Raw genomic sequence first — 19,954 nt, forward strand, 5'->3', positions numbered from 1 at the left:
GCCAGGCATTGTGCTAAATGTATTATCTTCTGCCTCATAACAGTCCTATCTTGTAGGCTTGAATATCATCTCCATTTTATAAATGAGAAGCCTGAGGTTCAAAGAAATTAAATAACTTTCCTAAGGGTCACCCGGTGAGTTAGGAGCACAGTCAGAATTTGAACCCAGGTTTTTTTTTTTCCTCAGCACTTTATTGAGGTATGATTGACATACAAAAAGCTATAGGTATTTAATGTATATAACTTGAGGTGTTTGGAGATAAGTATACACCTGTGAAACTATCATTACTGTCAGAGCCATAAACTTACCCATCTCCTCCTCCCAGCCCTTGAACCCAGGTTTGACTCGAAAGCTTGAATACTTTTTTTTTTAATTGAGGTATAATATATGCAACACAAAACTTACCATTTTAACTATTTTAAGTGTACATTTTTATGGCATTAGGTACACTTACATTGTTGTGCAACCATCACCACCATCCATCTCCAGAAATGTTTATCTTCTCCAGTTGAAACTCTGTATCCATTAAACATGAACTCCCCATTTCTCCCTCCTCCCAGCCCCTGGCAACCACTATGCTACTTTCTGTCTCTGTGAATCTGCCCACTCTAATAAGCACCTCATATATCATACATTATTGTATAATGTATATAATCATACATTATTTGTCCTTTTGTGACTGACTTATTTAACGTAGCGTAATGTCTTCAAGGTTCATCCATGCTATAGCATGTTTCAGAATTTCTTTCCTTTTCCAGGCTGAACAATATTCCATTGTATGAATATATCGTATTTTGTTTATTCATTCACCCTTCAGTGGAGGCTTGTGTTGCTTCCACCTTTTGGCTACTGTGAATATTGGTGCTATGAACACGAGTGTACAAATATCTGTTCAAGTCCCTGCTTTCACTTCTCTTGAGTATTTATACAGAATTGGAATTGCTGGATCATATGATAATCCTATGTTTTGTGACATGGATATGGTTGAAGATCGTAGGCCAGTCATTTTGTAGAATCTCCTTCAGTTTGGTCTTGACCAGTTTCTTCATGGTTAGACTCAGGTTATGTGTTTTGACTGGAATGCCAAAGATGCTTTTTTTTTCTTTTAATCACACCCCACAGGGTGGCACACGATGTCTATTTGGTTATTGGTATTTTTTTTTTAAGTTACTATCGTTTTAAAAAAAATTATTTATTTTTGGCTGCGTCGGGTCTTAGTTGCAGCACACAGGATCTTTCGTTGCAGCACGCAGGCTCCTTTGTTGCAGCACACGGGCTTCTCTCTAGTTGTGGTGCACAGGCTCCAGAGTGCGTGGGCTCTGTAGTTGTGGCACACGGGCTGTCTAGTTGTGGCACGTGGGCTCAGTAGTTGCAGTGCACGGGCTTAATTGCCCCACGACATGTGGGATCTTAGTTCCCCGACCAGGGATCAAACCTGCATCCCCCGCATTGGAAGGCAGATTCTTAACCACTGGACCACCAGAGGAGTCCCTGGTTATTGGTATTTTTAACTTTGATTCACTTATTGTGCTGCTGTCTGCCAGGTGTCTCTACTGTAAAATTATTGTAAAGTCTCTTTGTAATTAATAAGTATCTTGTGAGGAGATACTTTGAGACTATGTAAGTATCTCTTTCCTCATCAATCTCTCACCCACTAGAGTTTAGCATCCTTTGATGTTTCTTGACTAAATTAAACATTACTATGATGGTTAGTAAATGGTGATTTTCTAATAACCATCATTTCTTTTGCATTTATTAGTTGTTTACTATAAAGAAGAGCTTTCTTTTCTAATTTATTTATTCATTTATTTCTATCAGTATAGCTTCATGAGTACTTACTTCATTCACTGTATACTAATCTGTTGCTATCAGTATTTCTTTTCATGCTCAAAATGTCCCAGATTTGGCCAGTGGGAGCCATTGCAAGTTGCTTCCTGTGTCCTTTTGACATTTCTTCATCATTGTTTGAGGACTTTCTTACTTTATGACACAAAAAGATGTTCCAGGCTCATCTTATTATTTCCCTGGATTCAGTGATTTGAGGAGAGCGTATTCATCTGTAGAAATAAAGCCACCGCTACGTGTCAAAAATGCAAAAACAGGGTGTTACCAGGTGGCTTCACATGCATCCACCACCAGCAAGCCCCATGGGTTTGGGATTTCACCCCTGGTTTGTTACCGGATTCGTGAGTCCAAAAGAAGACATGTGCATTTCATGGCCAATTAAATATCAGCTGTAAACTTGAGCATCCCTGAGGGGGGCGCAGAAAGCAACTGGCACCGATCTGTGCTGCAGGATTGTTTGCTTTCCTCCTCTAGGATACTCCAGGGCCTGCTGGCATGGGAGCTCTGTTTAGAGAGAAAACTGTTTTTACATACTTCTCTCTAATGGTAATAGAAGTGAAACTATTGTTGTGAAAAGACACTAAGTTTAGACTACACCATATGGCAGTGAGAGGCGTTCATCACTACAGCGTCTAACGGCTGAACTGAAAATAGCCCATATTTCTGCATTTTTGGAGAATTAACCCCTGACTGCCAGGAAACACCCATTGTAGCAGCTCTTCAGCCATGTAATTTAAAATAATTACTAATTAAATGCGAATAAAATAGAGTCCATAATAATAATCATCATCACTGTAACCCAGGTTACTGTTTGTTGGAGCATTACCTAGGGGAAGATGCTTGCCAAAGGGAGGAAGAATGGCCGGGGAGCCTCCGGCTTCATCATTACTGCTGAGGTAAGGAATCGGGACCTTTCTGGGGTGCTTGGCAGCTACATACCTAATTTTATATTCCATCAATATTGCCGATCTCATGTTGTTTCAAGGAATTTGCTCACTAATACAGCAGGCAGCGTGCCATTGAGAACTGAGTATGGGAACAGCTGTGTGGCGCTTGTCAGTGGATTTGTATCACTGCAGGAAACAACTCAAGCAATTACCTTGTCTTCGACAGGTATCACTCTCATCCCCATCTCAGGAAAAGCAAGGCCCCTTTGCAAGGGTGCCGTTGGGTGCGAATGTCCAGTGCCAGTCGTTATGAGCAGGTATGTGGGATAGTGGAGGTGGGACGTGTTTCACGTTACTGTACAAAGGCCTGTCTGGGTGTCTAAGAAAGTAGAAGGTGGGGGCTGTTTGGGTTAAAGGCAGGGTTTCTGCTTCCCGTTGTTTGGGTGATTTAAAAGAACATGCATTCCTTTGTTTATTCACTCATCAACAAATGCATACCTACTATGTGCCAGACATTGCAATAAGTGCTGGGACTGTGGATCAAGGCAGACTTTGGCGCTGACCTCAGGCATCTGACCGTCTCCTGGGTAGTGAGGGATATACAAATAGAGGCATGCAGAAAGTGCCAGGGGGCTAAGAGAGCACTTGACAGGAGAGCAGAGGCATTCTTTTTGCAATGTGGCAGCTGTGAAGCACCCTTGAGGAAGTTCCATTTATGCTGAGACCTAAAGTCTAAGGAGTGTTTGGCCTGCAGAGGATGAGGGGAGAATGTTCCAGGCAAAGGCCCTGCATGGGGATGGAACCTGGTTAGTTTGAGGAACTAATGGAAGTACAGAGTGTGAGGAGAAGCACAGAAGTACAGAGTGAGGGAGGATGTGGCACAAGAATTTGGCAAGGTCACCTGGCTTCAGAGTGAGGAGTCCACACTGGATTCTGAGTGCAAGGGGAAGCTCGAAGCCGAAGGGTAGCAGGACCCGGTTTAGGTCTGTAAAAGCCCAGTCTGGCTGCTAGTGGAGAAATGCCTGGAGGGCTCGGGGCTTGAGTGTGGAGGTACCGGGACTGGCTCCCAGCTCTCTGGCTGGAGCCCCTGAGTGAACGGATGCACCGTGTGCTCAGGTGGGAAGTATCAGAGGGCAACTATACCTGGGCGTTACGATACTCGGATTTTTCTTATCGTGGTAATATATGTCTTACCACACTAAGAAAAATCCGAGTATTGGCAGCCATCATTCTACTTTCTGTCACCATGAATTTGACTGCTCTAGGTACCTCATATAATCATATAGTATTTGTCCTTTGGTTACTGGCTTATTCTACTCGCACAATGTCTTCCAGGTTCATCCATGCTGTAGGCTATGTCAGAACTTCCCTTTTAAGGCTGAATAATATTCCATTGTATGTATATGCCACATTTTATTTATTCATCCGCTTTATTGATGGGCATTTGGGTTGCTTCCACCTTTCAGCTCTTGCTTATTGCTTGTTATTTAATGCTGTTATGAACATGGGTGTACAAATATCTTTTCAGTCCCCTGCTTTCACTTCTTTTGGGTTTATACCTGGAAGTGGAATTGCTGGATCGTATGGTAGTTCTATTTTAAGTTTCTTGAGGAACCACCAAACTGTTTTCCACGGTGGCTGCACCATTTCACATTCACACTCAAAGTACACAAGGGTTCCAGTTTCTCCACTTCCTTACCAACACTTGTTATTTATTAACTTTTTGGATAACCTCCATCCTAATGGGTATGAAGTGGTGTCTTATTGTGGCAAAACATTCAGATTTTTAGATGTTATATTTGAGGTGCCTGAGAGATATTTCCATGGCACTGTCAAGTAAATGGTTGGCTATACCAAGTGAGATTTCAAAGAGAGGTCTTCTGGCCCACAGATCAGTTTAAATTCCACTGACCAAGGTGTGCAGCAGGCTCTTGTAAATGCCTCACCATGGTGAACCTTGTGTATTTGTTCTAAGGCATCCGGCCCCTGCCACTGTGCCTGCTATTTCAGGATGTGAGCTTTTGGGCATTTGGGTTCATTTCTGGTGAATGAATGACATTTTGTACCTGGTTCTCCCCTTTCTGATCCATATTGCAGCTCCAGTGGAAATTAACCAAGAATTACTAACTATGATCAGCAAATAAAAGCAGTAGAAAGCTTCAGAATGAGGGAATTTATTGTTTTGGTCCTGGAAGGGATATCTAGCTGAAGTCAAATAGGTTTGGTGATACTTTAGAGTGAATGGAAGGCATTTTCGTTTCTCCCTTTTCTTGATAACAAGGAAAATACAGCTTTGAAGTGTTCTTCAATTTCTCAGCTCCCTTTCATTCTCTGATTTCTTTACTCTTAATGGGATAATATAAACCAGTTTTCTGTCTGTTATTCATCAAAGCTGTCGATTTATCCTGAACAGAACGAAGGCAAGGATGTTATTAAAATAAAACAACTTCTGACTGAGCTGCTAATAAATGCTGAAATGCATCCACATGTCTCCTATTGATTATCTCCTGCCGACAAAAGCAGGCACAAATTTGTACTGCACGCTGCCCGTGGAAATGAAAGATTTAATTAGATGAAAACCGAGTGAGCTGGAAGATCTACAGTGCTCAGCCATCAGACGATTGTTATTCATAATTGGATGTTTGAAATGTCCCTGCTTCTTGAGGCTTTTTCACTTAAAAAATTCCCTACAGTACATTAAGATGAACACAGGCGTTAGTAAATTTTCCCCCGTGCATTTGACAAGCTCAAGGTTGTGGGCTAGAATGAGCTCTGTCAGACCATAAATCAGGTGTAATAGAACATCTTGAAATTGAGAATTAACAAGCGAGAGCAGGGAGATGGCAATGTCTTTTCCATTTCAGGCCCATCTCCAAATGCTGAAGGTGGAAGAGGAGATGCTGGTGGGGAGGATGTACGAAGAGGCCCATAAACTCTGAAGGTGGAATTCTTTAGAACTCACTGACTCTGTAATTATGTGCATGTAAAGTTTAATGTCTGGTAAATGCACGGATATTTAGCAATGAGAGTGTATTGAAAAGTGAGTATTCATTTTGCCAGGAATGTTTCAAGCACCCACCAGGTGGCCTGCTTTTTAAGACAGTGGGGAAGAGAAAGATGGATGTGAATCATTGCCTGTGGCAGCCACGTGGCACTTAACCTGTGCAGGTTTTTCTTCCTGGAACCCCCAGCAAGTTATTAAGATTTAAAAGCTTTGGTTTCCTCATTTGCACAATGGGGGCGTTAATCATACCTATTTCGTCGATTTGTCATGAGGATTGAATGAGATAATGTAGACAAAGTGTTTAGCACAGTGACAAGGCACACGGCACACAGTAAATGAATGTCAGCTACTAGCAGTAATATTTCACCTTCCACATCTAAAGGCCCTGAGGGAAGGCATCATTTCTTCTATTATATTTCCCATTGCATCTTGCTTTGTACCTGACACTCTGCTCTCAATAATTTTCGACTGAATTAAAAAGAAGTGTCAATCTCTCAATCATCAGGTTCTTGCAAATTCAGATGAGAGCTGACAATCATTCAACAAGTGTGTATTTACTGTCTTAAATTGTTTTTAAAATATTTTGCTTTTCTGGTTACAAAACAAGAAGCAGCTGCTCCTGGGCAGAGGCAGTAGTGGTTAAGAGGGCAGGTGCCGGAGCCAGATTGCCCGGGTGTGTGTTCCTGCTCACCCTGCCCACAGAATGATTGGACTGTGTGAGGATTAGATGAGTTGAGACACAAACCACGTGCAGCAGGGTCTAGCACATAATATGTGCTCAATAAAGCATAATTCAAATGAGGTACAGTAAAAACCAACCAACAGATCATTCATTCTCATGACCCTGAGATAACCGCTAATAAATGCTTATTGAAAATGTGCTCTGGGGTTAACAGTGCAAGGCATAGTAGGGCATCATGAATAGCCCAGTTATTGAACCCTTGCTGCCACCAGGCACCGTACCCAGTGCTTTGCACAAAATATCTCGTTTAATTCACACAACAATCTTATGGGGTAGGCAATATTATTCCCCTTTTGTGAGATGAGAAAACAAGATCAGTGAGGTTAGGTAACTTCCCAAGGTCATGTAAGTGGTAAGTGATGGAGCTGAGATTCCATTGTAGCTCTCTTTGGTTCCAAAGTTAACCATTTTGCCACCCTATCTTGAGAAGCCTGATATTGAATCAAGACCAGACAGCTGGTATGAAAGAGAGATGCCTGATCTAAGTGAGGTGGGAGAGCTGGAGGAGGATCAGAACACAGGTACTTATGATGTACTATGCTCCATGCTATGACTGTAGCTTCTGATTAGGCCTCAGACTCTTTCTTAACACAGTGATTTAGATGTTGGAGCAAAGTTGGCACATGAAATGAAACCCAACGTGCACAATGCTGCATATTAAGCAGGGACTCAAGCCCAGATGGGTTTTTCCAGGAAGGCTTTCTTGCTCTCCTGCATGTTTGGGCCTGATTCTTTGTGTCATATCTCACTGAGTTTATGCTGCAGTAGAATCTCAGGCTAGATGTTTTCTCTTTAATATCTGGCCCCCTGTAGTCACCACTGCTGTATAAAAACACCGTGATGTGATAGTTCTTGTTTCTCAAGTGTAATTTGGAGTCAAGTGGAACAGATAAACAATGTCAATGAGAATATCTTCTGCAGACACTGATGGGACTTATCTGTCTTGAAATGAGGAGATAAAGGATGCATGAATGTTTACTTCTTCTTTGCATCTTAATGTAACCACTGAACACCCTTGGTCCCCAAGCAAATTAATCGTCATGAAATGAGAGTAAATGACACGCAAGTCTGTACTGAGCTGTTGTCTGTTGGATCAGCTACCCCTCGGCACAGTATCACACAAGAGGCAGGCCTCTCCAGCAGAGTTGCGTGAACAGCTGTGCTGGATTAAGTGTATTAGAAGCTTCCTTAGAAAACTCAGGGCACTGATCTTCTAACTTGAGGTTGGTTCTTGGCATGTTTGTGGAGTGAAGTTTCCCTCTCCCTGTAGAAAAGGTCCAGAGCAAGTCCTGATGTGAGGCTGGCTTCCCCACACATCCCTTACTGTGTGACTTTTACAAGTCACAGCCTCTCTGAGCTTTATTGGCTTTATGTACAAAATAGAGTTGTGGCTAATAGTTTTATATATATACCCATATATAATTTTAATTTCTGGTTGTGGTGAAATACACATAACGTAAAATATACCATCTTAGCCATTTTTAAGTGCACAGTTCAGGAGGCTAAATATATTTCAATATAATTATAATGTTACCAATATTTTAATTTTATTTTATTGCATTGTATTATTATTTTTTATTGAATGAAAGATTCTTTAAATTCTATACTGCTTTACAATTTTCAAGTTTCAAACACATGATTTCATGTAGTCCCATAATAACCCTTTTTTTCCCCTACCCCTATATTGCCTCTCCCCCCTTCCCTCTCCCAACTGGTAACCACTAGTTTGTTTTCTATATCTGTGAGTCTGCTTCTTTTTTGTTTTATTCACTTGTTTGTTGTATTTTTTTAGATTCCACATATAAGTGATATCATGCAATATTTGTCTCATGTATTTCACTTAGTTAGCATAATGCCCTCCAAGTCCAACTATGTTGCTGCAAATGGCAAAATTTAAATTCTTTTTTATGGTTGAGTAATATTCCATTGTATTTATATACCACATCTTCTTTATCGATTCATCTGTTGATGGACACTTAGGTTGCTTCCATACTTTGGCAATTGTAAATAATATAATGCTATTAATATTACTACCACTTGCCCAGTAGAATTGTTGTGAGGATCAAGTGGAAATAAGGAAGTGAAGATGCTTCCAAAACTAAAAAGTGCTTTGCAGATATTACTTGCTACTGTTAGTGTGACCCCATCATCTCTCTGGACTCTGTTTCCCCATCAGGCACTTGAACTTCAGATGCCTTTGGCTCTAACATTCTGTGCAAACATTACCTCTACCCAGCAGAGGTTTCTATGTCAATAGGGAGTCAAACCTTACACTAAAAGCTGAGTTTTCTTTAACAAAACATCAGCATTATCATGCACATGGAGGTTTTGTCACTTTTCTTGTCACCCTGTGCTGGAAGCCATTGGTAAAATCTGCTTGGCTTGTTCGTGACCCCGATATGTCTATATTTATATCTAGATCTATATCTAGATCTATATCTGTATCCATATTTATCTTCTATTTGTTTGTTTATTCAGAAATATTTATCCAGTACCTCCTCATCGCCTGGGCACTGTCTGAGGTGCTGGGTGTAAAGCAGTGAATAAGAGAGACAAATTCCCTGCCCTCAGGGAGCCTACCTTTCAGTGGGGAAGGCAGACGATAACCCAGTACATATATAATATCAATAGGAAGAGATAGATGCTGTAAAGTTCAAGGCAGGAATGGAGGGTGACAGGGCCTTCTCCTTTAGATGGAGTGGCCAGGGGAGGTATCTCTAAAGAGGTGACATTGGAGCAGAGACCAGCCATCTGAAGGTGTGGGGAGCAGTGGATGGGCGTGGAGGGGAGAACTTGCCACGGAGACCCGGAGGTTCCTCCCCGGTCTGGGCGTCTGTGACTGTGGCTGAGCTAGCTGATGGTGACGCCCGTGCAGAAGGACTCTGAGCTGCTTCTCTTTTCCCTGGGCTTCCATAGATGAGAGAGTATTTCCAGAGCTCAGAGCTGTGTGTCAGGGAACTCCGGAGCTTCTCCAGGCAGCTGGCAATCAATGCTGGGAGAACTGAAAATCTTATTGGTCCCTTTGCCTAATTTTACCCTATGAATAAGCTTCACCTTGAGCCCCTCTCCTCAGAGGCCAAGAGGGTGCACAGCCTCTGCTGGCTGCTGAATTCCTACAGCCCCGCTTTGAAACAGTCTGCGCTTGCAAGAGCTGCTGATAAAGCATGAAGATGCCAGATTCCTTCAAAACAGGGCTGTGAAATTTGGTAAAGAGGGGACAACGCTGTTAGTGAGGAGAAGAGGAAATAAACATTTATTGAGGCTTTCTGATGATCTAGCAGGCACACGAATTACCATAATTCATTCATAATTTTGCGTTTGTTCTGATATTGATTTAGCTGCTTTAATGGAGAACAAAATAACAGGCTTTAATGAAGCAGAAGGTAGTTTTTCTCTCATGTACAAGTCTGAGGTAGCAGGTAGATCTGGAGAGCAGAGCAGCACTGTTCCATCATATCAGTCCGGGGCCTGGACTCCTGGTCTACAGGGTCAAAGATGACTCACACCCCCTCTACGATTGTGTTTCAGCCAACAAGGAGGGGAAAAGAAAGTGAGGACATGTCCCCTAGTTTTAAGGGTGTGACCTCGGAGTTGTGGACATTACTTTCTCTTATATTCTGTTGGCCATAGAGTTGCCAGATTTAGGAAACAAAAATATAGGACACCCAGTTAAATTTGAATGTCAGATAAACAACCAATACTTTTTTTGTCCTAATGGGGCATACTTATACTAAAACAATTATTGGACTTTTAATTTGGGGCATACTTGTAGTAAAAAAATTATTGGTTGTTAATCTGACATTCAAATTTAACTGGACATCCTGTATTTTATCTGGCAACCCTAATTGGCTAGAACTTAGTGACATAGACACACCTAGCTGCAAGGGAGTCTGGGAAACATAGTTTTTAGGTGAGTGGTAATGTGTTGAACTACAGCTTGGGGTTTTGATTACTTAAAGGAAGAGGGGAGAATGGATATTGGAGACAGCTAGCAGTCATTGCCAAAACTTATGTGGTCTCATTCATTCATTCATTATACTAATATTTATTACGCACCTACTGTTTGACAAGGATAAACGACGTAGACAAGACTCCTTTTGTCATGGAGCTCATATTTTAGTGGAAGAGACCAATCAGAACAATTTATACTCATGTAAAATTTTAAGTAGTGTTAAATGTTCTGAAAAACATGAGGCAAAGAAGTTTTTAGAGTTTGCTAGGGAAGCTGCAATTGGGGAGGCGAGGGAAAGCTTCTCCGGAGAAGGGACTTTTTTTTTTTTAATTTTTATTTTTTTATTTATTCATTTATTTATTTTTGGCTGTGTTGGGTCTTCGTTGCTGCGCACGGGCTTTCTCTAGTTGCGATGAGTGGGGCTACTCTTCGTTGGGGTGCGCGGGCTTCTCATTGCGGTGGCTTCTCTCGTTGTGGAGCACGGGCTCTAGGCGTGCGGGCTTCAGTAGCTGTGGCTCGTGCGGGCTCTAGAGCGCAGGCTCAGTAGTTGTGGCGCATGGGCTTAGTTGCTCCACAGCATTTGGGATCCTCCCGGACCAGGGCTTGAACCCAGTCCCCTGCATTGGCAGGCAGATTCTTAACCACTGCGCCACCAGGGAAGTCCTGAGAAGGGACATTTGAGTAGACACCCAGATGAAGTGAGGAAGGAAGCGTGTGAAACTCGGGAAGAGAATGCCAGCCAGAAGGACCAGCTAGTGCAGACAGCTATGACTTGGCAGTTTCAGGAACTATCCGTAGAGGGCGCCCACGTGGCTGGCTTGGAGGGATCCAGGCGGAGAGTGTAAGGGAAGCAGGCAGGAGTGGGCTTTGGAGACCACGACATAGAGTATTTTGTTTTATTTTATTATTTTATTTTATCTTATTTTTTATTTTATTTGGCTGAGCCACGTGGCATGCAGGATCCTAGTTCCCTGGTCACCTGTACCTGCTGCAGTGGAAGCGCGGAGCCCTAACCACGGGACTGTACATTCTCTACTTTTTCTCATGGAGGAGGAGACAAGACTTTGTTCTAATGAAGCGATTAACGAATAAGACTACCTCAGATCCGGAGTCTCAGACAGAATCAACGCTTGGAAAGAGTGGTCATCTTCATTCTCCGCTCTCCTGCAGTGGAAGTGCGGAGCCCTAACCACGGGACCTCCAGGGAATTCCCCCACGACAAAGCGTTTTTTAAATTCTAGACATGATGAGATTCCACTGGAGGGTTTTGATCAAGACAGTTACGTGACTTAATTTACATTTTAAAAAGATCGCTGTGTCTGCTGGGTAGACAGCGTGGCTATAGGGAGCAAGAGTGAAAGGCAAGAGATAAATTAGGTGGCTATTGCAGGGGATTGGGGTTGGATAGGGCCTTAGGGATTGGTGGAGTGAGAAGCTGTGGGATTCAAGATGTATATAGCAGTGTCATCCTCAGCGTACAGATGAGGGAGGCTCAGGGAGCCAGGACGCGAGCGTAGGTTTGCACAACGTGCGACTTCTGCTGGGAGCAGGTGGGGAGTGTAGCTTAGGGGAGTAAAATCTTGTCGCTTGGAGAGGTTTCAGCAATCCTTTAGTCCTTGATTTTGACATTGCCGCAGGAGCCAGAGGAAGGAGAACGGAGAATGAAGATGACCACTTTCTCGACAAGCGTTGATTCTGTCTGAGACTCCAGATCTGAGGTAATCTTATCTGTTAATCGCTTCATTAAAATAAAATCTTGTCTCTTCCTCCATGAGAAAAAGTAGAGAGTATACTCTTGGAAGTTGGCAGCTGTGACAGCAATAGCAGTGTAAACTGCAAAACAGGGACTGTTTCATTCTTTGTGGTCCCTGGGGGCTCCAGGATTGTAGAAGAAAGAGGCTTTGGAATCAGCCACACCTGGTCCTGAATCTCATTTACTAGCTGAGCCTTGGTTTTTTCATCTGCAAAGTGGGACCATACACAGCAGCCTCTCAATTGCTGAGAGCTTTACAAGAGAAGATATGCCTGAAACCAGTAGCATCCAATAAATGTGATTCATCTTACGATTTTGTGATCATTTTGGGTCCAGCTCCTCTTAGAGATGTTCTTTATGCTTCCGCCAGCTCCTTTACTGCCCCTAATCTTTTAGTTATTCCCCATCCCCTTCCCTTGCTTGCTTCTCTCCTGTGGTGATGTTTAGAGCCCCACAGATGTGGCCTAGTTGGAAAGTGGAATGAAAAGCAGAGGGAAAATGCCAGGAGGAGGGGGTCAGGAAATGCGGAATTGGAACCTGAACTTTCATTTAAGTCAAGTGAAAGACTCTGCGTACTTGATGGTTCTTGCTTAGCTCCAGAAGCACACAGCTGATGAGAAACAAATTAGAAATCCAAGTTTTTTGGTTTTTTCGTTTTTTCCAAGTGCTGTAAAGATGTGTGTTGCTGGTGGAGCTGGTCTTTCCCTGTGGGTCAGTTAGGCTCTCCCTGAAGTGTATGTGCAGATGGAGGTGATTCCTGCTTCTGATGAGGCTGTCAGAACCCGGTATTGGAATTTGGAAAAGTTATTTGCGGTCCTGTTTATTTGAATCATGCGTAAACACACTCTGCAAGATGCCTGGCTGCTGGGGAGGGGAGGGGAGGGGTCAGGGAGCAGACCGTTCTGCAGTGGATTTTAAAAGTGGATCAGCTGGCCAGAGTGGTTGTTTACCCTGCGTGAAAAGACTCAAAGAGCTCTGAACTCATAGCGGGAAGAGCCCTTAGAAAACTAGGGGAACTGATCTTTTTTACAGATAGGGCTACTGAAGCCCCAGAGAGGGGTGCTCACTTGCCCCGAATCACACAGCTTGGCGTGAAACATAAAGCATGGAAGAAATTTGGTGGGCTTTGGGGTCAGAGAGTGTTGGGTTCAAATCCTGGATCGATCACTATATTCCTTGGGTAAGTTACTTAATTTTCTAAAGCTCCAATTTCTTCATTTTTCAGATGGGACTAATAATAGTTCCTACTTCACAGAGTCAATTTGAGGATTAACAAGAAAATCCACGTAAAATAGCACAACGCTTGGCACTTGGTAAGTGCTAAATAAATACTGCTGTTTTGTAGTGTCAATGATGATCTATTTTTGAGGTCCAAGGAACTGATAATAGGAACTCTTTCTACTTTTAACATGCCACAGGCCTCTGGTTTGGTCCTTATTAGAGGGTGTGGGGGTTTGAATTATGTTACCCCAAAAGGTCTTCAAGTATTAACTCCCTGAACCTGTGAATGTGACCTTATTTGGAAATAGGGTCTTTGCAAGTTAAGATGAGCTTGTGCTGGATTATGGTGGGCCCTCGTCCAATGACTAGTGTCTTTATAAGAAGAGGGAAATGTGTACACAGGCACACAGGGAGAACAGCATGTGAAGATAGAGGCAGAGATTGCAGCGATGCTGCCACAAACCAAGGAACGGCAAGGGTTACTAATAACCATCAGAAACCAGAAGAGGCCAAGAAGGATTCTTCCCTAGAGATTTTGGAGGGAGCATGGCCCTGTCAATACCTTGATTTTGGACTTCTAGCCTCTAGAACTATGAGACAATAAGTTTATGTCGTTTTAAGCCTCCCAGTTTGTGGTAATTTGTTGTGGCAGCCCTAGGAAACAGGGTGTCAGTGGAGGGGCGCGTGTTCTGTGCTCCCAGTTAAGCCTCTAGGGTTAGGATTGTTAGCTACAGAACACTCATTTCTGTATTTTCAATCCATTGAATGGTAACCTTCCAAAGAGATCCTGGGTATTTGCCTACAGACTTAGTGATACTGGAGGGGTGTGTGTGTGTGTGTGTGTGTGTGTGTGTGTGTGTGTGTGTGTGTTGGGGGTGGGTGATGGTGGTGGGCGTGACACGAGTTCTACGATTAATGAGAGCGAGGAGCCTTCATGATCCTGACTGGACATTCAGGTTCACAGAATGCCACTCAGAAAAAGCAGGAAGGGACACAGTAGGACCAAGGACAAGGGCTGCTGTGTCTCATCTGTCCCAGTTCTCCTGTTAAGTCTCCCTCCTTCCCCTTCTCTGTCATGTGAATATAGGTAGTTCTCTTGTTGGGCTGAGATGCAGAGAATTTGGAACTGACCTAGGAACTTGTTGGAATTTATAAGTCCTTAGTGAATACCTTTTTCTTCATGTCAGGTGCTGACCAGGAGAGAAATTCCAGGGAAATGCTGTGTGCCTGTATAATTTGCCAGAGACAGCCAGGTGGTCTCTGTCTCAATTCATGTTTCCACAGGATGGTCCTGAAAGATGTAGAAGTCCTTTTCCAGCACAGAATCCCTCCATCCCCTGTTGGCCTCATTGGTCCTGCCTTCCCATCAGTCAGTCCTTCTCTGCCTCTCCTACTCTGTACTCTGGCAGTCTCATTTTGAGTAACTCTGAAGTTCTCCTCTGCCTTCTCCAACCTTCTCCATTCACAGACAGGAATGATGAACCAGGCTCACTGCTCACTGCTATAGCTACTGCAGGAAGACTTGAATTCGTCTTGAAAGAAGAGATAACACATTATAAGAATGTATACAGTGTTCAGAGCTCCTATGCCAAGGGTGAAGGCTAGCATGGGTGGAGGTGGACATGACAGTGGAATTGTGTGCTAATTGACTGAGGACTCCTGTAGGAGCCCAGGCTATTTGGACTGCTGAACTTCTGACATAATCAGTGCCATTTTGGTCTTCTTTTTTTTTTTTTAAACTTTTGAATTTAATTTAATTTATTTTTTTATACAGCAGGTTCTTATTAGTTACCCATTTTTTACATATTAGTGTATATATGTCAATCCCAATCTCCCAATTCATCCCACCACCACCACCACCGCACCCCCTCCATTTTCCCCCCTTGGTGTCCATACGTTTGTTCTCTACATCTGTGTCTCAACTTCTGTCCTGCAAACTGGTTCATCTGTACCATTTTTCTAGGCTCCACATATATGCATTAATATACGATATTTGTTTTTCTCTTTCTGACTTACTTCACTCTGTATGACGGTCTCTAGATCCATCCACGTCTCTACAAATGACCCAATTTCATTCGTTTTTATGGCTGAGTAATATTCCATTGTATATATGTACCATATCTTCTTTATCCATTCGTCTGTCGATGGGCATTTAGGTTGATTCCATGACCTGGCTATTGTAAATAGTGCTGCAATGAACATTGGGGTGCATGTGTCTTTTTGAATTATGGTGTTCTCTGGGTATATGCCCAGTAGTGGGATTGCTGGGTCATATGGTAATTCTACTTTTAGTTTTTTAAGGAACCTCCATACTGTTTCTCCATCAAGAGAAAGAGGGAGAGGACTCAAATCAATAAAATTAGAAATGAAAATGGAGAAGTTACAACAGATACCGCAGAAATACAAAGCATCCTAAGAGACTAGTACACGCAACTCTATGCCAATAAAGTGGACAACCTGGAAGAAATGGACAAATTCTTAGAAAGGTATAACCTTCCAAGACTGAACCAGGAAGAAATAGAAAATATGAATGGACCAATCACAAGTAATGAAATTGAAACTGTGATTAAAACTCTTGTCATTTTGGCCTTGACCTTCTTGAGCCAGGAGAAGAAGGGTTGAATCATTAGATTTCCTAGTCATCGGCTCATTGGTTGGGAAAGTTTTTTTTTTTTAGAGTGAATGTGTCCGGGAGGTAGGGAGAGGGGGTGGATGCTCAGCCCAGTGGCAAAGTAGGAGGTCAGGGTAGGCAGCGAGAGGAGAATTCTTTCTACCCTGTGCTTTGAGGACTGCTTCCCTATCTACAGAATGAATGAGTTGTGAGCTACTATCACCCATGAGAAATCTACAGGTAATTGCATTCATATGAAATATTCAGAAAAGGTAAACCCATAGAGACAGAAAGCAGATGAGTGCTTGCCAGAGGCTGGGGGCAGGGGGGATGGGGAATGACTGCATAATAAGGTATGCTTCCGGGGTGATAAAAATGTTCTGGAACTAGATAGGGGTGATTGCACACATTGTGGATGTACTAAATGCCACTGAATTGTACAACTAAAATGGTGAGTTTTATGTTACATGAATTTTACCGCAAAAAACAGAAGCCCAAAATAAATAACACCCCACCCCCCACCCCCGCAGTTCCCTTTAAACCACACTGATCCTGTGGAGGTGGCCTCGGGAAAGATGAAGGCTCTGCTGGGGCTCTCAGCCTGGTGCAGTTCCCTGGCCTGAGTGTTGAGGGAGTATGGGGGTCCGTCCTCCTTTGCCCGACCCTGTCCTGACCCCTCCTCAGAGGAACCCATTGGGCTGCCAGGAGGTTAAGAGCATGGGCTTTGAGCTAAGTGTGGATGCTAGCCTGGCCACTGCTGCCGGTGTGAATCTGGGTGTTACGGGACCTCTCTGAGCTGTGGCTTCCTCACTTGTAAAATGGAGGTGACTACCTGCCTCATAGGGTGTTTGTTAGCCTGAACTAAGTGTGTAAAGCATCTAACACAATGCAGGGTGCATGATTACCACTCAAGAAACAGGAGTGGCTGTTATAAATAATAGTAAATTATATTATCTGTGGTATCTGTCTGAGCATAGTACTGATTGCCAAGATCCACAGGTAGCAAGACGTTTTACCTTCAGCTAAGTCCTCTAAACAGAATCCCAAATCCCAACAGCCTGCTTGTGGGATGAGGACAGAAGAAATTCAGCAACAGTGGAGGATTTTGTTGTCTTAGTTGTAGTTTTGAAGGGGTTGGATAAATAGCATCCTTCTTTGCTTGAACCAATGGAAAAATTAGAGAAAAACTAAGGAGATAGGTGACCAAATATCACCTTTATCCCAATCAGACAGATTTTGGAGATTAAAGGGAATTTGTATTGCTGGACAACAGAGTGAGACTGCTCACCCTGTTACAGACAAAGCTGGATCACTGCAGAGCTGCCCAAACTGGGGCCTGACCTGCTAAAAACAAGCAGGAAGGAACAGAGGGCTGTGCTGGTCCTCAGTGAAAGGGGCTCCTTCCCAAGCTCACCGATCAGGGCAGACACTCCATCTCGAGGTGGAGAGAGGCCAGGAGTGCTGTCTGTGGCGCCCCATCCAAATGGAAGAAGTACGAGAGGGACAGAGGTGGCTTAACATTGGATTGATGTAGGGACCCAGGAGTTGTCTCCATGGCAAGGCGGAGGCTGCCCCATGTCCAGAAGGCGCTCCACCTCTTTCCCCATGAGGTCTGACATCGTGATAGGCACTCCAGGACCAGTGCCTCCTTCCTTTACATTCAGCAAGGAGGCTTCTGTTATAAAAGGAAATAGAATAGCAAAAACAAAACAGGACAAAAAGCCCAAGAAAATAAACAGCCAGAAACAAAACCTGGACACAACCTCATTTTGCCCAACATTTGGGGAATGATAAAGTAAATTATAGAATATTCATTCAACAGAATGTTAAGAAGTTGTTAAAAAAGGCTGTTTACAAAGGGTTTATAATGATGTGGGAACGATATGATGTCAAGTGAAAAAAGTATGATACAAAATTGCACATATAGTATGAACTCAGCTGAATGAAAATCTCCCTAAGATTATGCATAGAAGAATAAAAAAATTTCATGGAAACTTCAGAAATATTAACAGTGGTTGTCTTTCTGTTTAGTTTTTTTTTTTCTATAGTTTACAAGTTTCTGTAATAAGCATCTTTTTCTTTTGTAATGGAAAAAATCAACTTTTATTTTTAAAACTATATTTAGAATGGTGCAGGTTACACATTATCAGTCAAACCAACAATTTAGAATACCATAGAGTCATAAGATTTCAGAATGCTAATGCTGCAAAGAGACCTTAAAGATTTTCCTAGTTTAAGGATTTAAAATATTTTGGGGGGGTCACCTTTGAAGATCTCCTGAAAACTGTGGCTTCTCTCCTTAGAGCATTTCACAGATAAACATAATACTATCATTTAAGTTGCTTTTAATTTCAAGGTACAGAAGAAGCCCTATTCAGAGCAGCTTAAACAGTGGAGGAAATTTACTGGTTTATGTAATTAAAAACTTTAGGGGTATCAGGTGAACCTTGATCCAGCACTTCAACAGTTTCGCCAAGACTCATTTCTTCTGTCTCTCTGCTCTGCCTCCTACAATGTCAGCTTTATCCCAAGGCTGGCTCCCCTGTGGGTTCTATGATGGCTGGTAGAAGCTCCTGGCACTTCATTCTTAATAGTATATGTCTAGCAGGAAAGAATGTCTCTGTTTTAGCATTCCCAATAAAAGTCACAAGATTTGATCTGGTTGTAAGTTTTAGGCACATGCTCGTCTCCCAACCAGTACCTTTGCCAGGGAATAGAGAGCACTGATTGCTTTAGCTAGATCACTTGCTCTGCTGTGGTGCTGATATGACCACATTATTCCCCCAGATAGAAACTGGGGACACGAATGTTCCTTACACACATGACCTACTTCATATAATTTAGGCTTATCCTTAAATCCCCCAGAGCTTGCCCATGTATCCCAGGTTAAGAATTCCTGGTCTAATCCAATCCTCTTAATGTAGAGGTGGGGATTCAGAGACCCAGGAAGAAGTCACAGATGCTCCAAACCATACAGTTGCCTCACTGTCAGTCTGCTGCTTGTCTCCCCCGCAAATTCCCTCCAATTTCACATGCAGTCATAAGTCAGAGAAGAAGAGGTAATAAGTAGGACCCTTGTCAAATCCCTAAGCTCCTCTAGGACCCAGGACGGATGTGTTTTGATAAAGACATAGGGAGGACCCTAAGTGGAAGAGGCAAAAGGGTCCAGAGTGGGAAAGGTGAGTGCATTGAGCCACTGGCTAGAAGCCTCCCATCTAAGACAGCTTGGAAGGGAAACAATAACAATGAGGAGAGAGGAGGAATAATTACATTATTCATGCCTGTATCTGGAAGATCATCATTGTAATTTCCCTTCTAAAAATCCTGCTTGCTCAGAGAAACAACTGTATTCTAATAAGTACTTGCTTATGAAACGCACAGTAATTGGATTGGAATGTGAGTTATTAAACTGTATGTGGGGTGGCACTTCTTGCCAGGTGTTTAATGATTATGTTCAAATGTGTAGGGCTGTTCTGTTGTCTGGGAAGATAATACTCCCAGGAAGAAAATTGTTTAGGTCAGGACTTGAGTGGCTTTCACAGACATCTAAAAGAGCTGGGCTGAAGAGGACCTTACAAATTGCTTAGTTCAGTTGCCTCATTTTAGAGATGGGGAAACAGACTCAGTGTGTGAAAGCACTTGTTCAAAGCTGTACAGTGATCACACTGACAATTAGTTGCTCTTTTACCTAGTTTGTCATCGTATTCATGTATCCCTTGTGGTAGAAGCCATGCCTTGGCATTCTCAATTGCCATTTCCTCTTCCTTCTACCTGGAGAGATTGGAAAGGTAACTCATCTTTCTTGCAGCTAGGATTCCAGATGCAAGATAAGTTCCCCCAATTCATTGCCCTTGCATGAGATCTCTCTGCAGCCATGGCCATTGAGAGTCAAGGTGGTGGAAATGTGTTAAGAGGCCGCCGTGGTGACTCACTCAGCAT

General features: G+C 42.9%; 1 long non-coding RNA gene across 1 annotated transcript in view; it reads left to right on the top strand.

The window, feature by feature from the left end:
• LOC309622882 overlaps window positions 1-19,954 on the top strand; it is a 52,001-nt gene that overhangs the window by 13,333 nt on the left and 18,714 nt on the right. The window contains exons 2-4 of the long non-coding RNA XR_014241171.1: window positions 2,649-2,741; window positions 2,959-3,049; window positions 13,409-13,496. This is a non-coding gene — a long non-coding RNA (uncharacterized lncRNA). The remainder of the gene's footprint in view (window positions 1-2,648; window positions 2,742-2,958; window positions 3,050-13,408; window positions 13,497-19,954) is intronic.

This window comes from Balaenoptera borealis (genome assembly GCF_965194805.1).
Source record: "Balaenoptera borealis genome assembly, chromosome: 2".
Classification (NCBI taxonomy): Eukaryota; Metazoa; Chordata; class Mammalia; order Artiodactyla; family Balaenopteridae; genus Balaenoptera; species Balaenoptera borealis.